Genomic DNA, 17,815 nt, shown 5'->3' on the forward strand with positions numbered 1-17,815 from the left:
GCAGGGAACATCACGAGGTTCTAAACCCATGCTGGTGGAGTCGGTGGGCCCATGGCGTTGCTCCAAAATCCTTTCACCCAGCTCTTCTCTCGTTGCTGATCCAGCCTTTCAAACACGTCTTGCCTCACCTTGCATTTCCCAAAGTCCCTCATCCTAGAGAACTCTGTCTCGTTCTGCACCAACTTAGATACCAACTTCTCCTTCTCAACTCATCTCTCTATTTTCACTTATCTTCCTTAGTCCCCTTTACCTGGCTTTGGAATCCCTTCCATCTTCAAAACCCTGTTCCATGGACTTCCTTCCTTTTCTGTCTCTGACCTCCAGCTCTTCTTTTTTTTTTTTTTTCAAAGATTTATTTATTTATTTATGATAGACAGAGAGAGAGAGAGGCAGAGACACAGAAGGAAGAGAAGCAGGCTCCATGCCAGGAGCCCGACATGGGACTCGATCCTGGGACTCCAGGATCGCACCCTGGGCCAAAGGCAGGCGCCAAACCGCTGAGCCACCTAGGGATCCCCCCAGCCCTTCTTCTCATGGGTGCCCCCTCCCTCCAAAACCCTCCGAATATCTCACAGCCTGAAATAACTTTCCCTTCACCCTGGCTTGCCCTTAGATGATCATCGCATCTCTTCGCAGCACATAAATTGAGCAAATATCCCTCACCCTCGGTCTCCACTTCTTCACCTCCACACATCCTCAACCCACAGCAATCTGGTTTCTTCCAGGCCTCTCCACTGAAACCACTCTGACAAAGGTCAATAACTTCCTTTTGCCAAAGCCCGTGGGTGCATTCCAGTCCTTATCTCTCGACCTCTCTGTGAGTCTCATGTTAATCACCTCCGGTCTTCACGAAGCTCACTTCTCTGGGGCTCCACACCTTTCCCTCAAGTTTCTCCTCCTACCTTCTTGGCATCTTGTTCCTTTTCCTGGTTATATCACCCCCAGTCTCGATGACAGCAGAAAGAGAATAGTAATTAGAAGTAGGACATGAAAGTTGGGGTCCCAGTGATGTTGCTTATGGGGAGCTAGACACGATCCCACTGATTGTTAAATGAGAGCTTGGAAAACCCAAGACGGAGGCACCTGAGGAGCTAAAGATTGTGTATCCAGGTGCTCAAGCAAGTCCTCCGGAAAATTGGCATAGTCTTTCACCTCTTCAAACTGTCCGCCAAGTTCCCAGAATTCTTCCTATCAGGGTGGAGACATCCACCAAAGAGATACATGGCTCCATGGCACACAATAAATCAAAACAGTCCAACCACACCACGCTGATGAGGATCAAGGGTGAGGACTGGTTGACGTGCAGTCTGTCCCTTCATGCACTGTAGGAACATCACTCTAGAAATTCTTCTGCTCTCTGCTCGACATGATCATTCCCATCGGCATACAAAGATGTTGCTATTCCTCCTGCCTTTGAAAAAGTAGCATCATGTCATACTTGTCTTTCTATGTCTGACTTCTCTCTGACTTAACATAATGCCCTCAAGATCCATTCATGTTGTAAAAAATGACACAATATCCTTCTTTCTCATGGCTGAATAATATTCTGTTGCATGCATGCGTGTGTGTGTGTGTGTGTGTGTGTGTGTGTGTGTGTGACATCCTCTTTATCCATTCATCCATTCATAGACCCTTAGGTTCTTGTAAATAATGCTGCAATGACCATGAGAGTTCAGGTAAGTTTTTGATACCCCGTTTTCATTTCCTTTTGATTCTACACCCAGCAGCGGCATTGCCGGATCATATGGTGGTTTTTAATTTCTTGAGGAACCTCCATACTGTTTTCCACAGTGGTTTCACCAGTTCACATCCCCACCGACCATAGGAGGGTTCCCTTTTTTCCCCACATCCTTGTCAATACTTATTATCTTTTGCATTTTAAAAAATATTTTATTTATTCATGAGAGACACAGAGAGAGAGAGAGAGAGGCAGAGACACAGGCAGAGGGAGAAGCAGGCTCCATGCAGGGAGCCTGACGTGGGACTCGATCCCAGGTCTCTAGGATCACGCCCTGGGCTGAAGGCAGGTGCTCAACCGCTGAGCCACCCAGGTGTCCCTCTTGCATTTTTGATGACAGTCATTCTAACATGTGTGAGGTGATATTGTGGCTTTGATTTGCTACAATTTCTAGAGGAAACAAGGAACAAAGGAAAGATGCTGTAATTATTAAAGCTTAAACACTTGGAAGAGGAACCCCATTCCTTAGAAAAGGAATCTGAGCTGAAACCCAGACCTCTGAGTCATTTCTTGAGTGGGCTCTATGTCTGGGGTGGCTCAGAGAGCCTTGGGCTAAGACTCTGGCAGTTACCAAAGGTAAGTTGCTTCTCAGGCTCTGCTCCGTCACTTGTAACAGAGAACTAATGATGCTGACTCCTTAGGGCTGCTGAAAGGAGAAGTCGGGCAGCATAAGCAAAGCAAGCCCTTCCCTAAAAGTGGAGGGCAACCAGCTGACCAAAGATGAATTTAGTTGTCCGATCTATAGGAACATGACTAAATAAACAAAGAGCTTGGGGAACTTCCTCTGGGGAACCTGATGGCAAGGCATGGGGCAATCAACCTCGTGTGATGTTATGGTGGCACAGGGTGGGTTCTGGGTAACTCATCACCTGGCTCCTTTCCCTGAGAGCCAAGCCATTTGAGAAGAGTCAGCTGGGCACCAAAATGCCAGTTTTGGGCTATAAAGCTGGACTGGAGGATGTAATTTGGACCTGCCTACTCCTTCTCACCTGGGCCACCACCCAGGTGCGCCCTAACCGTGCCCTTTACTGCAACTGTAGCCACAACCCTAACCCTAACCTGTACCCACCCAGCCCGAGACAACTGTTGGCTTCAGGGCAGGCCTGGCTACGGAGCCCACGAAGGAGGGGGGAGCACATGTGTCCTGGTGGCCTCTGGAGGGACAGAGGAGCCAAAGAGGGCAGGATGACTCCATCCCTGCCTAAGTGGGGAGGAAGGGAGGAGGAGGAGGAGAGTCAGTGGCCCTCTAGGTCAGGGGAGGGAAGGTGGCATCCTCCCTGATGACGCTCCCCCCCTCCCCTCATCACCGGGACTTTGCCAGAGCCAGTGGGGCTCCACACCCCCGAGGGTGCAGGCCTGCAGGTGGATTCCAGGCTCGGGGCTGGTCCTGTGGGCTGAGAGAGGGTGCTCCTCCCAGGACATAGGACCAGCCAGTCTGGGAGCACAGACCCTGAGGTACCGCAGGGTGGCCGGGGGAAGTAGCCCTATGTGTGGGTGTGTGTTTGCACGTGTGTGTGCAAGTGTACGTGTGTGTATGAACTAGAAGAGTCCCGTCACTAGAGCACTGTCCCGTGGCACTCATTTCTTCTTTTGTTAAAAATGTTTTCTTTTTTTTCTTTATTTTTTAAAGATCTTATCTATTCATGAGAGACACAGAAAGAGAGAGAGGGGGGCAGAGACACAGGCAGAGGGAGAAGAAGGCCCCAGGGAGGGAGCCCAACAAGGGACTCAATCCTAGGTCTCCAGGATCAGGCCCTGGACCCAAGGCAGGTGCGAAATGGCTGAGCCACCCGGGGATCCCCCTTTTATTTAAATTCAGTTAATTAACATGTATTATTGGTTTCAGGGGCACCTGGGTGGCTCAGCGGTCGAGCGTCTGCCTTGGGCTTGGGTTGTGATCCTGGAGTCCCAGGATCGAGTCCCCTGTTGGGCTTCCCACTGGGAGCCTGCTTCTCCCTCTGACTATGTCTCTGCCTCTCTCTGTGTCTCTCATGAATAAATAAGTGAAAATTTTAAAAAAAGGAACTATTATTGGTTTCAGAGGTAGAGGTCAGTGATTAATCTGTCTTATGTAACACCCAGTGCCCCTTACATGACACTGGCGCTCATTTCTGCAGTGGGTCCTGGCTCCCCAAGGGTGACATTGAAGGGACAGCAGTCCCGCATCCTGAGGAACAGCCTGGGGATGAGTATCAGCAGTGGCAATCAGAGGACACCACACCTCAACTTACGCTGAAAACTTCCAGGCGGTGCTGGGATCCAGAGAGGGGGAGCAGTGGAAGGTGGTGGTGACCGGGGTGGCACAGAGGCCACCGTCAGCAGCCAGCCTTCCCCGCCGCCAACCAGACAGACGCAGGCACAGGTGGTGGCTTTGCTCCCCGCAAGTGGCAGCAACAACACCCCAGGACTGACTGTCTCTGAGGTCAAACCCACCCCCTGGGCTTTCTGGGTTTACCAGAGTCGGGGCAAGTACACAAGCGGAAAAAGGCTTCTTTGTAAACAGTCTTGGGATCATTCCATTTGAACTTTAAAAGAAATCTGACCTTATTGGGAATTCCAGCTGTTAAAGTGGTACATATAAAGTTACCTAGTTTGTCTTGGTTATTTTTCACACTGAAATTCGATTCTTTCCCTGATTACATCAATAATACATAGAGATCTTTATTTTTTTATTTATTATTATATATTTTTTTAAGATTTTATTTATTTATTCATGAGAGACAGAGAGAGAGAGGCAGAGACACAGGCAGAGGGAGAGGCAGGCTCCGTGCAAGGAACCTGATGTGGGACTCTATCCCAGGACTCCAGGATCATGCCCTGGGCTGAAGGCAGCGTCAAACCGCTGAGCCACCCAGGGATCCCCCATAGTGATTTTTTTTTAAGATTTATTTATTTATTTATTTATTTATTTATTTATTTATTTATTTATGACAGGCGTAGAGAGAGAGAGAGAGAGAGAGAGAGGCAGAGACACAGGAGGAGGGAGAAGCAGGCCCCATGCCAGGAGCCTGACGCAGGACTTGATCCCGGGACTTCAGGATCACACCCTGGGCCAAAGGCAGGCGCTAAAGTGGTGAGCCACCCAGGGATCCGCCCCCCCCCCATAGTGATTTTTAATAATGAGAACTACAGTTGGCCCTTGAACAACGCAGGTTTGAACCGCACAGGTCCACTGACACGTGGGGTTTATACTATATTGTATAAATACAATATAGTACCGTGAGTGCGTTTTCTCTTCCTTGTGATTTTCTTAATGAGATTTTCCTCCCTGTAGCTTACTTTATTGTAAGAATACGGTATATAAGACATACAATACACAAAACATGTGTTAGTCAACTGTTTATATTACCGGTAAGGCTTCCAGTCAATACTAAGCTCTTAGTAGTTAGTTTTGGGGGAGTCCAAAATCCTTTTTTTTCCCCCATGGGAGTTAATTATTTATTTTTATTGGAGTTCAATTTGCCAACATACAGAATAACACCCAGTGCTCATCCCATCAAGTGCCCCCCTCAGTGCCCGTCACCCAGTCACCCCCACCCCCCGCCCACCTCCCTTTCCACCACCCCTTGTTCCTTTCCCAGAGTTAGGAATCTCTCATGTTCTGTCTCCCTCTCTGATATTTCCCACTCATTTTTTCTCCTTTCCCCTTTATTCCCTGTCACTATTTTTTATATTCCCCAAATGAATGAGACCATATAATGTTTGTCCTTCTCCGATGGAGTCCAAAATCCTATGTGGATTTTGACTGTGTGGGGCTTGGTGCCTCTAACCCCTGTGTTGTTCAAAGGTCAGCTGCATTCATAGAAACATCTGAACAGAAACTGTCACCTAAAACGGTAGCGCCTAAGCTAATTTTTGCGCCTTTATGCATACGCACTTTTTTGTGCCTCTTTATGCGTTTATGGACACGCACATATGCACACCCTCCTAAGTGGGAAGGCATTAAGTTTTGACATCATCTGCCCCTTCCCCTCCCATGCCCCCCCCCCCACACCCGCAGCCCGCGGGCAGGCCTTGCTCACAGTCTGGTGGGCGTCCTTCCTTTTCTCTGGACCCGGACCTGCACAAGCCTGTCCTCTGTTGTGTGTAGGTGGCTGCTGTTGGTCTATGTTTTATCAAACGAGGTCCCCTGTTTGCAGGCATCTGGCTTTTCTCTGTCAGCAGAACACCTGGAAAACCCTCCGAGGTCACTGCGTATTCTGAGGCCCTCACAGGAGGGTGAAACTTCTCCTCCACCCTACGTTTCCCAAGGAGTCTGATCCTTGCAGGTGCAGATGCAATGGGAGTCCCCTGGGAACTAGTGAGGCGCCGGGGGACATGAGACCCTACTTGCTTCAGGTACCTGCTAAGCATAAACTAGGAAGGCGAGGGGAAGCAAGCCTTTTAAATGATGATGATGGGGATGCTCGGCTGCTGCCCGCGATGACTGACATTTGCGTGTATTGGTTTTGACTTTCTTGCAGACATTTTTTTTTTCTAAGCTTACCTTTTCAATAAATAATGCCTTGCCATGGTTCAAATTCCCCAAACTTATAACAGTTACACAGGGAAAAGATTCCCTCCCACTCCCGTCTCCCAGCCACCCAGCTCCCCATCCCATAGATGTACCACTCGTGGGTACTTTCTTTCCTCCTTTTTTTTTTTTAAAGATTTAATTTTTATTTATTCATGAGAGACAGAGAAAGAAGAGAGGCAGAGACACAGGCAGAGGGAGAAGCAGGCTCCCTGCGGAGGGGCCTGATGAGAGACTCGATCCCGGGATCATGCCCTAAGCTGAAGGCAGCTGCTCAACCCCTGAGCCACCCAGGCGTCCCTAGGGGGTACTTCCTAAATTATAAATAATTTGATTTTCTTTATTCCATTTACTCATCCTACTAGAGGAAAGTAGGTAGTAGAACAGTTATCACTCTGCCCCGAACGAGGAATCTGAGACTCCAAGCTTCAGACACTAAGCCCAGCGTGGATGGGGGCCCCCAGTCTGTCAGACCCCTGGCCCACTGGGCCGGGTTTCCTACTCACTGAAGGGGCTCACCGGGTGGCTCGATGAAAGGAAGCCAATCATAAATCCTTGTCTAGAGTGACTGCTCTCTCTCCCACTGATTTATCACTTTAGCAAGCCTGGATTTTTCTCCCCAGAGGCTTTTTCTTTTTATTTTTTTTTCCTACTGCACAGCAGGCTGCTTCCCTGAGCAGTGGGATGTGACCTAAGCCCAGGACTGTCCCACCTACGTTCTCGCAGCATCTGGAGCTTCTAGAGAAAGCTGGTGCTTGTGCAGCTGGGCCCCTCGCGCCTTGTCTCTATCTGCCTGGTGTCTGCCCTGAGGGCCTCAGGACAGAGGCCGTCTGTTCCTGCGTCTGTTTTGCTGTCTCTGCCAAGCAGCCTTTCCCAATAGCCCTTGATAATCCCCGGATCCTCAGTTGAGAAAGATCACCTGGGCTTTCCTGGGCTCCATCCACTTGATCCTCGCAACAAGCTTATGAGACAGACATGAGGAATCTGAGGCCCGGAGAGACCAAGCGACCCACCCAGGACTCCACAGCATGCAGGTGGCCCCACCAGGACTGACCCCAGAGTTTGCTCAGGCCAGTTCTCGTGCTGGGTCGACTGAGCCAGGCCACCTGCATGGACTGCCCGTGCCCTTTGCTTCTGCCTCGGGTGCCATACAGAGGTTAAGGTCGTGGGTTTGGGGATTAGCAGAGGACTGGCTTTGACCCTTGCCAGCTCTATAATTCAGGACATGTTCCCAATTTCTTTAAACTTTAGCCAGCCCGAAGCGGAGGCAACAAGATTCATGTCCCAAGATCCTGGAGAGAACATGAGACCGTGTACGTAGCCTACTCGTTGCAGGGCGTAGTTGGATGTGAGCAGTGGAGGCTTTCTATGATGATTTTAAAAACTGACTCATTAGCTCCAGTTCTCCTCCCTTGTGCTCGGCGGACAGAAGCCTGGACCCCACCAGTCGTTGAGCACAGGGCAGTGTTTTGCCCAGAATGGTTGACTTTTGGGGGCTCAAAGAGGGACATGTTGAACAAACAAAGGAGAGGCTGCCAAGGGCAGCGAGTGTGGGGGTGCTGGCATTTTCTCACAGTGATGGCTCTTGCCATGTGCTTGGACCTCACAGGTGGCTGGGGGGGTTGTGAAGAGGGAGAGGCTTGGAGAAGTAAAGAGGAACCAGGTCCATACCACGGGGCTCACATGGAGAACAAAACTAGCTCCTGGCCCAGCGGGTCCACGATGGGGATCAAACCAGACCTCTACGTCTAAGACTATTTTAGGCAAAATGGAAAAGAACTAGAACTTGCTGGGTGCCTCCAGCCACCCCACAGCTGATTGGCAGCAAGAACAGACTTCTTGTTGGAAGAACTCATGTTTCTCTCCCCAGTTGCAAGGTTTCCTAATGGACCCCTCTGATTCCCCTAGATTTACTAGTCTACCCTTCCCCCACCGCTAGGATAATTCCAGATAAAGAGGATCCATTACGAATTCGAAAGTAGGAACACTTAAGAACATTGAGTTGTAAAATCAGAAAGGTTTGCGTTTTTGAGGTGAAAGGTCACACTGAAACAACCAAAAACAAGGAAAACAAACAAAAAGCTGCCTTCAGCTTCATGTGTCTGCAACACAGCAACACAAATGCTTAAGTTTCTTCCTCAAGCCACAGGAGGGAAATTCTCTAACGTTTATACACAACAAAAGGTGACACTTAGGGGCACCTGGGTGGCTCTTGGTGGTTGAACTTCTGCATTGGGCTCAGGTCATGACCCCAGGGTGCTGGGATCAAGTCCCGCATTGGGCTCCCTGCAGGGAGGCTGCTTCTCCCTCTACCTGTGTCTCTGCCTCCCTCTCTGTGTGTCTCATGAATAAATAAGTGAAATCTTTTTTTTTAAGGTGGTACTTTTTTTTTTAAAGTCTTTATTTATATATGAGAGACACACAGAGAGAGGTAGAGACAGAGGCAGAGGGAGAAGCAGGCTCCATGCAGGGAGCCCGATGTGGGATTCGATCCCCTTCCCGGGATCATGCCCTGAGCCCAAGGCAGATGCTCAACCACTGAGCTACCCAGGCGTCCCTAAAGGTGATACTTTAAAAATGACAACACAGTGCCCATCATTTCTCATCTCACGTATAGACCACATCACCAGCACTTGCTTTGCTTAATGTGTCATGTTCATTAGGTTATTCTCATGCAGGTAAAAATGTTCCTAAGCATAACTCAGTTTCTTCGGTCTGTGCCTATGACAGAATAATGGTCCCCCCACAGAGGGCCACATCCTAAACCCCAGAACCCGTGACTCTGTCAGGTTACATGGCAAATGGGAATTAAGGTTGAAGATGGAATTGAGACTGCTGATCGGCTGCCCTGAACATAAGGGGGCAATCCAGGTAGGCCTGACGTGATCACCAGGGTCTTGCTAGGAGGGAGACAGGAGTGTGTTGAAGCTGAATGACATGCGACAATGGAATCAGAAGCCTGAATAACGTGGCCACAAGCCAAGGGATGTGGGTGGCTTCTAGAAGATGGGAAAAAGCAAGGAAAAACAGATTCTCCTCTGTGCTCTCTAGAAAGGAACCCAGCCCTGCTGACACCTTGATCTTGGCCCCATGAGACCCTCTGACCTCCAGATCTGTAGGACAACAAGTCTGGGTTATTTCAAGCTGTTCATTTTTTGGTGATTTGTTGCCGCAGAAATGGGGAACTGAGATAATGCCCCTCCTTGCTGATGGAGGAGCTGAGCCCTTTCCACCCACTGGTGAGTCTCATGCTTATTCTGGACAGACGTCCCTGGGCTGACTCATGTAACTCACAAACACGTCTTTGGCATTCTTCCATTCCAGCTCCTGCAGTGCTGTGCGATGCCCACGTTGCCTTTGGCCATGCTTTGTCCCTGTGGCAGGGTTCCCCTGGGAGCCCCCAGGACCACCCCCAGCGGATCATCTTACAGGACACACAGCATCACCTGCTGGGGGTCCCAAAGCATCACTGTCCCTGCTGTCGTCCCTGCAAACCCCACCCTGGTCTACGAAGGCACTAAAAGATTGCTTCTCCCACTTCATGCTTTGCTTAGGCATCTGGTCCCAAGGGGACTGCTGCTTGGGCGCCCGTACAACACAGGCACCCTGTGTCCCATCTCCTCCAGGGGAAAGAGTGGGATCTGTCCTGTCCCTTCTCTCCCCGAGGCCCCTGCTGTGACCTGCCCCGCTCCTTCAGCCACACAGCGTCATGGACGTGACCTCCCTTCCCCGCCACGTCCGTTCTCAGCAGACGTGCCAGATGCATTTTCCTCCCTGCTAGGCCACAGGGGTGCCCTTTCATGGCCATAGAAGAGCTTTAGAGTTTTACTTGCCCCACGCTGCTCCCTAACCCATGTTTCTAGAATCCTGGTTTCCTCCACACTGAACTCAGCCGACCGTGGGGGTTTTAAGACCTTGGCCGGCCAGTAGGGAAGAGCCACTGCAATGCTTCACTCTGTCTGGAGAGGCAGGGATCCCATCGCCCCACTTCCCATCTGCAGCTGGGCTCGCTGAGCAGTGAGGCGTCAGCACCTTGTTCCCATGCACCCTCTAAGGCTTTTATTTGCCAAGTAGCATTTTTAGAAGTGAGGCTGTGGCAGGAAATAAATACCATTCCCTGCCCGACTCCCCACTCCTCACCCCATTACACCACTCCCCACTAAGCTCCCCTGCGAAGCTGTTCAACACCCACCCCCATGCCCCTCAGGAGGGGTGGGGGTGACCCAGGCCCCATCCCAGCCCCAGGTGGCTGCTGTGGCTGCTAGAGCAATCCTGGGTGCAGGGGGAAGAGGAGGAGGGGTCCCCTGCAAGCTGGGCCCGCCAATCAGACCCCTGACTCTGCAGCTGAGTCTCTTGCGAGCTAATTTGCATAATTTGGTTCAATATTTACTGAGCCAACCTCATTTTCTGGGCCGTCTCCACGGCCGACAGCTGGGAAGGCTGCAATTACGGCATTACTGGCGCGCAGGGAAGCCGCGGCGAGTGCACACTGAGAGGCAGCTTCCAAGCACACGCAGCCCTGGGGGGCCCACCACGGTCTCCCCCATGCCCGCAGCTGGAAGTCTGCCGGGGCCCAGCTGCGAGCCAGGCTGCACCCCGACGCAGCTGACAACAGCAGCAAGGGCAGCGGTAACAGTAATCCTCATAGGCGGCTCCAGCTGGGTGCAAGGGTGCGGCCCCGGGTGGGGTATCTCAGTCATCTTCAGGGCCCCGGGGAGGAGAATCAGTAAGGCCTGTTGCAAGGCCGCCCAAAGGAGACTCTGATGGGCCAGAAAGAGCCTCTGCTTCAGGCCCAGCTGGATTCAGCGTGTGAGTGACGCCCCATCAATACTCATTTTTCTTCTGTGCTGGAGCCCTGCGCCGGGAGCTGCGGGCCAGCCGCTGAGCAGCAAGCACAGTCTGGGGCGTCTGCCACAGGCCTGGGGTCCCCGGGTTGGGCAGGCCGGGAAAGTGGCTTCTCCAGGGCCCCCCTCCGGGAGCAGGGAAGGTGGGCGAGGACCCGAGGGCGGACAGGCACACGCCAGTCCCCACAGTCACTGACTGCCACCGGAATGCAGGGGCATTTAGAGCAGGGCCCGTTGTGGTCACTCCCCGGCACTAGAAGCGTCTGCACACGGGAGGTTTTCAAATAAATAGGCTGATTCCTGCTTCTTGAGGAATGAAACATATTTGAGGCTTAGTTTAGACAGCCATTAAATGTGGATAAAAATAGCTATCCCAGGGGCGCCTGGGTGGCTCAGTCATTAAGCCTCCGACTCTTGATTTCAGCTCAGGTCATGGTCTCAGGGCCGTGGGATCGAGCCCCACTGGGCGTGGAGCCTGCTTACGATTCTCTCTCCCTCTGCCCCTTCCCGCACCGCCCCCTATAAAAAAAAATAAAATAGCCATCCCAGTGTGGCGATGATTAAATGAGAAAATATAAGTACACATGCCTAAAATTCCAGGTAACACATAATAGGAGCTCCGTAAAGGACTGCAGACTCCGTGAACTCATCCTTTTTCTAGCTGTACTTGACCTTGGTAGTCGACCCAGACAGACAGTAGTTTCCTGTGGATTACTCGTGTCCCCTGATAAAGTGGTTTTTAAAAAAATAATCGCAGTAACCACGTCTTTGCATGCTTGGCCATTTACATGCATCTCATTTGATCATTACAATAATAATCTCATTTGATTCTAAACATCCATATAAATTACACGATAATTAATATTAGTTGAGGGCTTGTCCATGCCAGCCACGGCTCTAGATGCTTTGTCTTTACTGATTCCCTTCATCTTCACAAGAGCCCTAAAAAGTAGGTGTCAGTCTCCCCATGTTCCTGAAGCCCTGGGTACTGGGTGGTTAAGTCACATGACGGTGTTACTACTACTTACAGCCGATGAACAGCAGAGACCCAGCTCACCGGGCTTCGGTGCGCCCTCTAACCACTAAACGAGCTGCTGTTCTGGTTGGTTCCATGAGAAAGCTGGACATGGAATAATGCAGAAGTCTCACAAGTAAGTGCTAAGTGGCAGAGGTGGGAATGGAGGGCAATAATCTGGATCTTTGTGGATTCCTTTCGTTCCACAGTGGGAAGGTCATGTGCTCGGAGCACCCTAGGCTTCAGTGGGCAGCTGCCCGTGGGGCTCAGGACCCAGAGCAGACACCCGGCGGGGAGCTAGGTGCTCTGTGAGTTGGCCGAGTGGTGTGGGAGCAAGAGCAGGGGTCCCCCACTTAACTCTTGTCTTCACACCAACCCCGCAGGGCATGAGCCTGGGTGGCAGGCAGGTCAGACAGAAGGAGTGAGCGAGCTGGAAGCTGCTGGAGAGCAGAACCGCAGCCTGCAGAAGCTCGGGGTGCCCGCGACAGGCACCTGCCCCCAGGCACGGGGAGCGCACCAGGAAGCGTCTGATGGCTCAAAGCAAGACAAGGACATAACTGAGCTGGGCCTGGTGGGAGTTTCCTCCACACGCCAGCAGACAGGAGACCCAGAGAAAACAGAGCCGGGTCGCAGGCCGCAGTCTGGGGCTGCCCACACACACCTGGGGCGGTGAGCGGCACCTGCGGGCCCTACAGCCGTGGAGCCCGCGTGGGAACAGCAGGCAGCGGGGCGGGCAGGTCAAAAGTTTACACGGAAGCGTGCAAGCCTGTGGGACGCTGAATGCAAGGTGCTATCTTGGTTTGATCTCAGAACAGTAAAAGGATATCGGTGGAAAGCCACATAAAGTCTGTGGTTTAGTGAATGGCAAGATGTATACCAGTTAATTTCCCAGTTGTGACAAACGTCGTGTGAGATGTTAACTTCGGGGGACACGGGGCGAAGGTACGCAGGAGGTCTCTGCATTACCTAGTCCTGCAATTTTTAAATTCCAAAAGAATTTTATTAAACTTTTTTTTTTTTTTTTTTACGTCTCCAGAAGGAATCTCAATGCTGTTGCATGCTATGCCACCTTGACCGAGTCATTTACGCACTCCGTGCCTCAGTTTCTTCATCTGTGCTCACAAGCATGGGGGTGTAACAGCCCTGGCCTGTGACCCTGAGCCTCATCCGGCACCGTAAATACTCCATGGATGTTTTCTGTTATTATTATCAGTACGGTCTGCTCTCAAGCATAAACTGCATTCCCGGGTTGGGGTAGATGGGGGGACGGCTCCCAGCACCCCCTTCCTAGAAGGAAGGTCATGTCCTTTGCTGATGCATGGGTCCCTTGCTGAGGTCATGTCCTCCCCGGGGAAGAGGGGGCGGGTGGTGGGATGTAAAGACTCAGCTGCTCCAGCCAGATGGGGCACAGCTCTGCCGGGCGAAGCTGGCTCCCTGGGCAGGCTGGAGCTTTGTCAGGTCCAGGTGACTTCCCTTGCCCGGCTCCTCACAGGCATTGATCCCCGATCCACATCTTGCCCCCACCCCTCGTCCAAACCCCGTTTCATTGTTTCTTGCCGAGAACCTAACCTGCAGCACCTGGTGCTGGGAGGGATCTGAGAAAGCAGGGGTGAGATGGGGGCTTGGGAGCTGTGCTAGCCCCTCTCAGCTGGCACGGAGGACCCCATCACTGGTGGGGTGGGGAGCACAGGCAGGCCCTAGCCCAAGGTGGCTCCCAACTGTTAAAACTTGTAGCAGCGTTGGGGTGCCTGGGCGGTGCAGTCAGTTAAAGGTCCGACTTGGTTTAGCTCAGGTCATGATCTCAGAGTCGGGCTCTGTGCTCAGTGAGGAACCTGCTCAAGGCTCTCTCCCGCTCCCTCTGCCCCTCCCCACTGCACCCTGTCCCTCTTTCTCTCCCGAATAAATAACTATATCTTAAAAAACCAAAAAACTATAGCAGTGCGGGTGGAGTGCGCTGGCAGGCAGTGAATGCATCGGGCATTTGAGGCTTGGGGGTCGGGTAGGGGGTAATAGTGGCTCCAAAGATCACAGTATTAGATGCCATGGTTAGCACTGTGGATGCCCCCCCAGAAAGACAATGAACAGCCGAGGCCTAGAAGGGGACAGTGGAAAGCCAGGAATGGGAGCCGCGGGGCCTCGTTAATTGTATCCAAGGAAACTTTCATCTTTCAAACAGGGAAGGGGGAATGAATTCAGGACAAGCCTGAAATAGTCCAAGTGGCTAAACTTCAAAGACAGTTGATGTCCCAACCAGGCCAAGTCTGTTAGGCCAAGGTAAAGGCCTGGGATCCTGGCTAATAGGATCGGGCCATCTCGGGCGATGCCTCTGAACGCTTCAATTCCCCAGACTCCTCTGAACCTTCTGAACCAGGAGCATGGCCCAGCCTTCCCCTCCCCTTGAGACGATACTGAGGCCTCTACCTGCAAGGCAACACGTGCCCTCCCCCCCTCTCAGGACCCACCTCAATCTCCTTTTCCCCATTTGGTATCTCCTTTAAGAAATCCTTACCTTCCCTGAGATTAAAAGAGTGTTCACATTCCTTCCCCTCCCCCCAGTCAATACAGCTTTTATTGCATCTTTAAGACACCACAAATAAGTCTGGAAAATCATCCGGCTGATTCTGTAGCTAGATGACTTAGATCTTTTTCATCAGTCTGCTGAACTATTCCTTTTTCGGAAACACAGATAACATCCAACACTTTCCCGACATCCTTGTCTTTAACTGTTGTGGCTTGCTGAATCGAAGCAGCTGAGTTTGATACAAGTTCAGTGTCATTTCCTTCAAGAATTAATTCATCTTTCTGGGCTTGAGATACCGAACGAGGAACGCCTGATCTCACCTGAGCCCTGTGGATGTACTTTTCACTCAAGAAGTTTTGGATTTCAACAGGAGAGCGATTTTCCTGAATAACAGCGTTGATGGGGCAGTGAGTACACACAGGCCTCATCTTGTAATGGAGGCCCAGTGTAGCCCCCCGATCGTGTTCTGCACACGACTACTGGTAGTGCCAACGGTAGCCAGTTCTTTTCTTTTTCCCACCATTTGTCAGCTCAGAGCCTCTTCTTTTTCTTTCCAAGGAGACTGAGTTCTACATTGATGTGACTGAAGCCCGTGTGCAGGGTTCCTCTGGGGCCCTTCCCCAATAACAGTGCATCCCTTCAGAATGATGTTGACATTTTCTGGAATGTCGACAGTCTGATTGCTGAGACTGGTCTTCGTTCTTGCAGTAGATTTGGCAAGGCGAGCTGTTTATATTCCTTTTATTAGTTTATTTTTTTCCAGCATCCCAAATCTTTTTAATAACAAGACAGGATCTGAGGTTAGTTTTTGTAGCCACGGTGGGCCAATTGGCCTCTGGTGCACTCGGACTTCTGGCCCTTGGAGCATTCACAGGGATTGGTGGGGCTGTGTGGGGTTCACAGGGCCTGTTGAAATGCCTATACACCTCTGGGCCCTTTCAAGGATCAGAGAACAGGATGGTGCCACAGCCCTTGCAGGAGTCCAGGACCAACTGGTTGAAGGTAAAAATCTTGCTCCTGGTCTTAAGGATGTGGCTCACGTGCAGTGCGGGCACCTTTAGTTTGGGGACCTCTTGGACACACACATCATCCATTACAGTTCCTACAAGCATAGTTGTTTTATTTTCCTGGTAACAAAGCTCTATCTTCTCAATCATCTAGGAAAGGAACAGAGGCCACCGGGTAGTGCGACTCATGTACAATCCCTTCAGTACAACTCGGTTGAAGGTGGAGCTGGTTTGTCCAGCCAGAAGTCTGTACAGATTTACCAACAGCATCAGAAAGGGAGACAGAATATAAAGACTCCTAACTCTGGGAAACGAACTAGGGGTGGTGGAAGGGGAGGAGGGGTGGGGGTGACTGGGTGATGGGCACTGAGGGGGGCACTTGACGGGATGAGCACTGGGTGTTATTCTGTATGTTGGCAAATTGAACACCAATAAAAAATAAATTTATTATTTAAAAAAAAAAAGGATTTACCAACAGCCTTAGGTAGATGTCCTGGCTCCTAAGCTTACACCAACTCTTTCAGTCCTTGTGGGTGGTGGGTCCCCCTCCCAAGATGGTGCCTCCTGCTCAACCGGGTCCATAAAGCCCTTTTATTAGTTTCTATAGTTTTACATTTCACATTTAGGTCTTTAGTCAACCAAAGATAACTGAGGACACACATAATAAGGTGCCTATATTTTTGTCTGGATAGAAGCCAGTTTCCCCAACATCATTTATTAAAGATTCCACCCTTTGTCCATTTGTTTTTTTTTTTAAAGGATTTTATTTATTTATTCATGAGAGACACAGGAGAGAGGCAGAGACACAGGCAGAGGGAGAAGCAGGCTCCACGCAGGAAGCCTGATGTGGGACTCGATCCCAGGACTCCAGGATCACTGTCTATCTGTTCTTTTTTTTTTTTTTTTTAAAGATTTTATTTATTTATTCATGAGAGACACAGAGAGGCTGAGACACAGGCAGAGGGAGAAGCAGGCCCCATGCAAGGAGCCCGATGTGGGACCCGATCCTGGGTCCCCAGGATCACACCCTGGGCTGCAGGCAGTGCTAAACCACTGTGCCACCGGGGCTGCCCTGTCTATCTGTTCTTGATGTCACTTCTTTCATACATCAAGCTCTCATGTGTTGTTAGAGCTGTTGCATGATGTTGTTTTCTTCCATTTTCTGCTTTGTCCCATGCCTACTTCTTTGGCTATGGCTTTGTAATATGTCTTAATAGCTGGCGAGTGAGGTAAGTGTGAATGGTCATTATTATCATTACAGATGAGGACACTCAAGTTCAGACAACCTAAGTGATGTGTCCAAGATCACATGACTAATAAGTGGCCAGACCAGGATTTGAACTCATGTCTGAGTTATTTAAAAGACTGGGCTCTTCCCATTGTTCCAGGCTATCCTCAGGGTTGTCTCTTTCCCCAGGAAGAAGAGGTGGGGAGGGTACTTTGTTTACATTGGCTTCATGCTTCTGGCATCCAAGGAGGTCACATTTCTTCCCAGAAGGAACTGACATTTCTTTTTGGCTCCTGCAACCAAAGGGAGAAGCCACATTCTCTGCCACTATTGCCTTTTCCTTGGGAGCACCCATTAGGGTAGAGAGAAGCAGGCTTGAACTGGGGGCCCAGAGAAACGCCCTCTAGTCAGTGGGCTTCATGCTTCCTGTACTGTGGCTGTGAGCGAGGGCTGAGAGACCACATAATTATCTTTATCTTTTTGAAAATAGATCTGACCATATCTGTCTCTCCTGCTAAAAACAAAATAAAGAAATGACACTATACACCCGCCTACCACCACCCACCAAGAAAAAACAAAACCCAAGTCTGCAATGAAGCAATCGGCTGCAGACGTTTTTGTGTTTGTGTTTCTTTTTAGTTGATAAATCTCTTTTTTTCCTGTAATAGAATCATATGCAGGAGCCCCAAATGAAAAACAATAAAGTGTGGCTTTATTAGTGTGTAGCTTTTCAAGTCCAAAGTGGAGATCTGCTCAGCTTCCTCCTGTGCCTGACACCTACTAGGTGCTCAGTAAATATGTATGGATTTAATGAAATAGGCTTGGGGGCCTGTCCATGGGACCCATTTGGCATCCACAGACCTTGAGGTCAAGCATGAGCCTCCATGATGGTACTTAAAAGCCTAACTTTGGCCTTGTTCTGTCTCCTAGACCAACACCAGCTGTACTA

At 50.5% G+C, this 17,815-nt stretch overlaps 2 pseudogenes; both read right to left on the reverse strand.

Moving 5' to 3' along the window:
- Nucleotides 1–14,717: 14,717 nt before the first annotated feature.
- Nucleotides 14,718–15,361, reverse strand: LOC121495171 (annotated as a pseudogene).
- A 71-nt stretch (nucleotides 15,362–15,432) lies between these two features.
- LOC121495172 lies at nucleotides 15,433–15,911 on the reverse strand (annotated as a pseudogene).
- Nucleotides 15,912–17,815: the final 1,904 nt, after the last annotated feature.

Source organism: Vulpes lagopus, chromosome 7 (genome assembly GCF_018345385.1).
Source record: "Vulpes lagopus strain Blue_001 chromosome 7, ASM1834538v1, whole genome shotgun sequence".
Taxonomy (NCBI): domain Eukaryota; kingdom Metazoa; phylum Chordata; class Mammalia; order Carnivora; family Canidae; genus Vulpes; species Vulpes lagopus.